Consider the following 7,975-nt stretch of genomic DNA (forward strand, 5'->3'; position numbering starts at 1 on the left):
AATTCGTAAATGTCATGCATTTCTATTGCAATAATAACTACAGTTTAATTTCTTATGTACGATGCTTAAGACAACGTATTTCAGCCTGTTGTAGCTAGCAGTTCCTGTAACGACCATTTAGGAAGAGTACAGTTTCAAACATTGTCTCTGAACAAATTATTTCTAAATAGTTGATGCGTTTAGATGGCTTATGATGCTGCACAGCTTGTAAGTTTTAAACCTTTGGAAAGGGTATTTCTGGTAATTAAACGAGAGCAAAGGATAATTCTGGTAATTAAAACAGGAGAAATGGATATTTATGTTAATTAATACAGGAAGAAAAAGTATTTCTCGTCATTAAAACGGGAAGAAAGGAAATTTCTGGTAGTTAAAACAGGTGGAATGGATATTTCTGACAATTAAAACAGAAGGAAATTATGTTAATTGATAACTAAAATGGGAGGAAATGATCAAGTTGGTAATTAAAACAAGACAAAAGGATATTTCTGTTAACTACAGCAGGAGGAAAGGATATTTTTGAGTAATTAAAGACACAAAATAAGGATAAGTTTGGTAACTAAAGCAGGAGAAAGGTGGCCGTACAAAATGGTAGCGGATGGCCGTACAAAATGGTAGCGGACAAAATGTTGCGAACAAAATGGTAAAGACAAAACGTTTTCAGGACAAAATGTCACTGACAACATGGTTTACGTATTACATTTAAATTTATTACATCAAATATTGTTATGCTTTTGACATACTCTAATGTTGCAGTTAAATATTAATAATTTTGGTCTAATTACTTTTTACTTGTAAATGTCCTCTCTACGTCATAGTTCCTCTAAAACTACTTTTGCCCTTCTCTTATAATGCTTCTCTTTTTTCTTGTTGGCTTCTTCATTCGTCGACTTTTAGTGGATGCTTCTCAATATCTCTTAAACACAAAGCTTAATGCATACTCATCAGCATTTGAAAGCTATAATTAGTCTAGTTAGTTTAAACATTAGCCTATAGCAACCTATTTTTATGTAACAATATGATACTATAAGTACCTTTCTGAAACCAACACACACGGTAAACCTACTCATCTGTAAAATTTAACCGAATCAGCCCGGCGTGTACTGGTGTACTATACTTAGTTGTTTTTTTATTATTATTATTATTATTACCATGGTTTTTACTGGTATACAGTAGTTTACTACATCACTCACATTTCTGATTGAATATTAATTCTGCTACATAGATCAATTATTTAGACTTTAATATTGGTAACCTTAAGTTTATACATTTTACATTTTGTTTTGTTTCTATTAATCCATCTAGACTACTGCAGAATGATTTTAAAACAGCTCTATTTTAAACTCAACACATTTACAATTTATTTATGTTAGTAGTGAAAGGGGGCACTTTACGAACAATGGGAATTAGCATTACAGGGACCCCTGGGTCAGATTACGGACAATGGAAATTTAACATGGCGAAAAATCGTGGGTCAGATTACGGACAAGGGGAATTAACATGGCAAAAAATCGTGGGTTACTTTACGGACAAGGGGAATTTAACATGGGGAATAGAGTTTGGGCTTGTTTAGGGACAAGGGGAATTTAACATGGGATTTTTTTTTTTAAATTTTAAAAAAAAATTTTTTAAAAAAAGGGGTAGGCAATTCAAGGCTATCTCTTTTCGAGAAATATGGCTGGCCCTGAAAAGGGCCTTTGGGTTTTCTTCTAATTTCTTCTTTTCCTCCACCAAGTTCTTATTTTATCTCCTACACTCTTCTTCTCTTTCTTTTTTTTCTTCTCCTCTTCTTTCTTCTCTTCCTCCTCTTCTTTCTTCTTCTTTTCATTTTCTTCTTCTTTTTCAATTTTTTCGTTCCAATTGCGTATTCTTATTCTTTCCTCTTCATCCTCCTTCTCCTCCTTGATCTCTTTCATGACACCACTAATCTTGTCCTTTGCTTTCCTTAAGTTATTAATTTCCATCTTCACACGATGGGGACTATAGGAATAATGGTCTTCAACCAGTCTTAATAGCATCTGTTCCATTATTCCTAAGTTGTCTAAAACGTCTTGCAAGGTTTGTAATTTGTCCATTTGGTTTGACGCCATCTTCTTTGTATTCTTTGCAGAATGGTTTGAACAACTAATACTGTGGGTTCTTATACGAAAAGCGCGAACGTGAAGGAAAACATCCCCCTAAAACATAAAATGGATCTTACCTAGATGATGACCCAACAACGCGCGTACGTGAAGGAAAACATCCCCCTACTTTTTTCATATAATAAAACCCTAACTATACTCTTCACATACGCTAAGAAACCCATAATCTACTATTCACACAAACATACCTCAGCTCTTACTAACACAATCACACAAACACACAAACACATACCCTCACATTTTTTAAAAAGAGTTAGTGTTTATATTCACACTACTCTACCTACACACATTGGCAAATCGATCGTTATTTCTTTTCTTGAGTATTGGGTAGCCCTGAAAAGGGCTGTTTTTTAACTTCAGAGGCCCCTGGTTAATGGTGGCACCTTCCGGGTCTGGCACCACAGACACAACGTCTACTCCAATCATTAGTCCAATTCACATGACTTGTTTGAAGAGCAGACGGTGGGTGAGTGGCTTCACTATCCCACTCCTCCGTTTGCGGAATAGTGAACACTTCTTCTTCTTCCCTCTGTCTTCTTTGTCTTTGTCTTCGTTGTGATTGTGGTTCAGCTACAGGCTGGCAAGATGTCCTTGCCTCAGGTATCACCTTGCACACAGGGTTCATCATAGGGTGACACCTGATCTCTCTCTTTCTTTCATTCTCTTCTTTCATTTTTCTCTCCTCCTCCTCCTGTTCTATTCTCACTTCTTCCACAAGGGCCTCCGCAGTCAGCTCGTTCAGTAGGTATCTGGCATACTCCAGATGCATCTGAAGTTCCATCAATTTAGTCAGTCTGTTGCTCATTTTTTACTGTTGATCAATCAACAAGGGTAGCTAGACTGCCCAGCGAGTTTCAATTTATAGTGAAAGCGCGGACGTGATGGAAAACATCCCCCTAATAACATAAAATTGATCTTACCTAGATCATGACCAAAATCAACAACAACGCGCGGACCTAAAAGAAACACTCACTCACTTTTTTATGTTACCCATCACTTCAATAGACTATCCACATACGCAAGGCAATCCAATCTAACCCCAAATATACACCTCAAACACCAAAAAAAACAAACAAACATCATTTTAATCTACTATCCATACCAACTTACTTAACCACTTACAAACACAAACACACAAACACATACCCTCTCATTTTTTAAAAGGAGTTAGTGTTTATTTTCACACTACTCTACCTACACACATTGGCAAATCGATCGTTATTTCTTTTCTAGAGTATTGGGTAGCCCTGAAAAGGGCTTTTTTTTGTTTTGCTATGGCATTCTTTTTTAGTTTCTAAGAATGCGATGTCCTCTGAGGATAGACTTTCTGGCAATAGGTCTGCTTCTTCGGAAAGAGAAGAAGAATTCTTTGGTGTCGATACGACAATCGACAAAGCCTCTGTCAGCTTCAGGTTGCTGCTGCTGTTGCTGTTGTTGCTGCTGTTGCTGCTGTCTCTGAAGTCTGTACTTCTCTGTCCATTCTTCTTTCTCCCTGTTCATTTCTTCTCTGAAGAGCTCTTCTATCAGGTCTTCAGTGATTTTTAACATTCTCACATTCTCTATTTCTTCTGGCTTAGGTATCAGACTGTGTCTGACCCTATGCAAATTCACGTAGGCTTCGTTGAGCTTAGCTAGTTTGGAGCACATCTTCTTAGGACGATGAGTCGACAATGGATGGCTAGACTGGGAACAACCCGGTTCTTAAAGTTAAAGCGCGGACGTGAAGGAAAACATCCCCCACACGGTTTTCGAGCCGCAACGTTCATGAGAGGGATAGTAAGAAATGAAAGAGCATCAATCCAACATTCTTATAGCTAAACAAAAGACAAAGGCATTTTTTTCTAAACACAACATTTTTTATTCAAAAATCACTTAACACTAAACAACAACAACATTTTTAACAATAATCCAACACTATAACATCAAACAATTTTTTTCAAATCACAAACATTTTTTTCTTCAAATACAATCTACTTTAAACAAGGCTGACAACGTTGTAAATGAAATTGTGATTTCCACTGTTGGAAATCATTAGGCCATTGATGGACACTACGTTTCCTAGCTTGAGACAAAAGATAAGCATAATGGTCACAAAACCATCGATCTACTTTCACATCGTTTCTAGCAGAAGAACGAGGATCGAAATGAGTCACTAAATGTTCTAAGGAATAGCCCAGGCTGCGATGATGCAGAAAATACACACAGTACTGTCCACACACCAAGGAATCTGTGCCTTGTAATTTCACGTTATTGAATCGGGTGGTTTGAGCATTTCTTCTCATAAAGTCGATGATATCGTCTTCCAAAGGGGGCAATCCATACGAATCGAAATATTCCACACATCCTTCTTGAGGAAAGTAGACGGCTACCCAGTGGGTTCCTGGGAGATGACTATCGTCCGTGTTGATCACGTAAGCTTGATGGTCTTTAGGTTTGCGATGAGGGAGTTCATCTTTAGCACAGACGACGGGATTCCAAGAAGACGTATACGAACTGTGGTTCAAAAGGTAATAAAGTTCCCAGGTATCCATTGTTTTGTTTTCTTCTTCTTCACAGGTAATAATAAGTCGTCAATTCGATCCTGACTTTTTGCTTGAAAATGTCTGACGAATAAACGGTTATTCGTTCTGTTTCCTCACTCTGATTCAGGAGAGCTTCGATACGATGGATCTCTTGAGTGGTTAATGCTGGACAAGAATGTTCACGCAAGTCTTTATACCACTGGTGCAACACGTCTTTGTTCGAGATGAGACTCCAAGCTTCGTCCAGATACTCGTCCAATTTTCCTTCTTGACTCAACATCAGGCATTTATCGTGTTGAATTTGACTGGGATGATCGTTTTGACATCCATAACAATTTTTCTTGATCAATTCCGTCATTTTGTCGACCAAGTGTTTGGCAAAACAGGAGACTAAATGGGCTTCTTGTTCTGGCCATCTCGACTTCATCAAAACTTCTTCGTCTTTGTCTTGAGATTCTTCTCCTTCCACGGTCTCCTTACATTCCATCTCCAAAGTTTCTCCACTAGGTAAAGAGGGATAACAGTCTTCCATGGCTTTCTAATAATCTAGAATGACTTCTCTCAAACTGTTGATTTCTATGGTATTATCGAATTCTGCATACAGGATGACGTTCACTGTCTTGTCCAGTGGCTTTGCAAACTGAAGTTCCACACGAATCTGGCCAGATTTTATAGGGTGGAAATGTCCCTCGTCGCTGCCTTGGTCTGGAGTGAAATCGAAAGCCCACAAAGTATAGCCTCCGTCATATTCGTCGTACTCAATGCCGTGACTGGTGTTGGTTCCTAACTGGCCGGTGGCTTCGTACAGGGACAAGTACGATCTCAAGTAATTTTTGTCACCAAATTTAGGTTCGAAAGGTCGGGTACACAAGGTCTTGCCATCGCGACTGACTTCGATCTTGGACACGTCGAAGTGTTGAAAGTTGAAAGGATTTTTAGCGATGGCTCCGTTGAAGGCTTCATTCTCGACCATACCAAGGATTAAACGCTTGGGTAGCTGTCCTTGAAACAGATGATCTTGGGTTATGGATTGAAGGTTAGCGGGAATGGTGAACGTTTTCACTTCCACGCGTCGGATGGGATACTTGGCGGTCGTTCTGCTCAACGTCTGACTGATGTCGTTTCCCACTTTAGGTAACACTTCTACGCGTCGTACGTAGAGTTTGGCTTCTTGGATTATGCTTTTAGGAGCCTTAGTAAGATCAAGAGCCTGCAAATGGAAAGTGGTACTGCTGAGATTCAGTCTCAAGCGAACATTCACCCCGTTCAGCAAATATTTCTCTTGCAACCACATGTCCAAATGCAAACGATCCATCAGTTCTAAACTCTTCTTCTCTAAGATTTTGCTTTCTCTTGCCTCAAAGCCGGAATTGCTTGGATCTATTGCGTCGAACTTGTCTGGTGTGTCATCTACCCACAGCACACAGGCATTGAGATGACTTGTCTTGGCATCTGTTCCGTACGTCAAGAGATTTTCCAGGTAGGCACGGTAAGGGTATGTATCCATGCTGCTGCTGACCAGTTTGTTATTCAAGTACAAATCCACTGAGCTGAACAAGGAATGCATGAAATTGTTGACGGGAGCTATATTATCATCGTCTTCTACTCCTTTATCATCTTTTTTTAGAACTTGGACTTTCAAGTACAAGTAACTGCTATTCAGATCGATGTAATCTTCGGGCTGTCCTTTGATTTCAAACTCGATGGGAGCGGAATCGGTCAATGAGGAGATGGGATTAAATTCCACCCATTGGGATTCTTGCATGGTCATCATGGTGGGGGGCATGGCAAACAGATCCAGTTCCGTCTTGGAACAGGCGCAAGACTCTCGGTGCATCATTTTGTTTTGTGTTTCAATAATCGAAAACGTCTAAGTCTCGAACGGTTCTTCTTTTCTTGGCCTTTCTCGCTTGAAGTCTGGTGAAAGGGTGTTTTCTTCTTCGTCGTCTCTTTCTGCCTTGTCCTTGCTGAATGCTTGACTCGGTAGCGTGCAGGGCATTTATAGGTGTCTCTCGTCGGCCCAAAATGTCTTTGCCCGTTTGCAGCAAGACATTTTTGCCTGCCCTCATGAAGGCTTCTTTAGGGTTTTGTTTGTCGATGATGACATTTTGGAGAAATTCTTTGCCTTGTGTCAGTGCCGCATCTTTCAAGGCGTGCAATCCGCGTGTCACTATCGGTTTCAACACTGGGGCCACCGAACGAAAGGCCGATTTTAACATGTCTCCTAAACCGTGTCCTCGCTGTCGAGCCACCCCTTGGTACACTGGATACATGACTTACGAGTCGTGAGAGAACTGTTTTCGAAAATGGAGTTTCACCGTGACTTTTCCTTTGGTGAATGGAATATTTTGTCCCAAATCTCCTTTTATAGTAATGTTGACCGTGTCCAAATACGACTTGCTGACCGGCAAATAGTGAGGATGGACAAATTCGCGGTGGACGTGGTAAGTGTTTCCACCTTCCTCGTCAGCGTTCGTGGCAGAATCCACTTTGAAAGGAATGACACGCAGTAACGGTACGGAGGTGTGTCCCACCACGTTGTATTCCACCACATCGGAATACACAAAGATCAAATTCAGTCCTTGGTTCAGTTCTACCGGGAAACGAAAATACCTCGCAAAAATATCGTTGTCGGAAATGACTGGTAATTCGGGGCTTTTTTTTTGTTCTCCTATCTTCCTCAGCTCCGTGTCACCGCCCAATATGTCAAACAATTCAGGACAAAATAAGAAAGACATGAATTTTTTGGACCCCTCAGAAAATTTCATCAGAAAGCGACGAGCTATTTTGTGGTATTCCAGGGTGACACTTTTTTGGACATTACTCAAAGCTTTATGGAACACGCCATTAAACCTGGAGGCTATGGCGCTGACCAAATGATGACCACTGAAATAATAGCCTGGGAGAATGGACAAGTTGTAGGTCCACGTTTTAGTTTTGTCATCATAGGTTCTATTGGTATATGTGCCAATCTTATCCAACTCATCTTGCAATTGTTTGTCATGAACTTCCACCTTAAAATAATTTTGATTGGGAATGACATTGTGGACTGGTGAATCATTTCCACTAAAGCCACTTCCCAATGGGCTTCGTGATCTAAGGGGATGGCTTGAGGTAATTTGGCCGTGTAACAGCACAACGTGTTGTTGGGAAACACCTCCATGGAACTGTCACTGGGTAAGGTTAAGTAAAATTGGTTTTGGTGACTCATAATTCCAGAGTTCTGTGGCTGTCCGAGGGGTTAGTGGATGTCAGAGGCGTGTCTCCGCCCAAAATGGGGTTCTGGTTGTGGTTGTTGGAGTGGTGACTGGCACT

Source organism: Sinohyriopsis cumingii, chromosome 13, assembly GCF_028554795.1.
Source record: "Sinohyriopsis cumingii isolate HCF-2022 chromosome 13, ASM2855479v2, whole genome shotgun sequence".
Taxonomy (NCBI): domain Eukaryota; kingdom Metazoa; phylum Mollusca; class Bivalvia; order Unionida; family Unionidae; genus Sinohyriopsis; species Sinohyriopsis cumingii.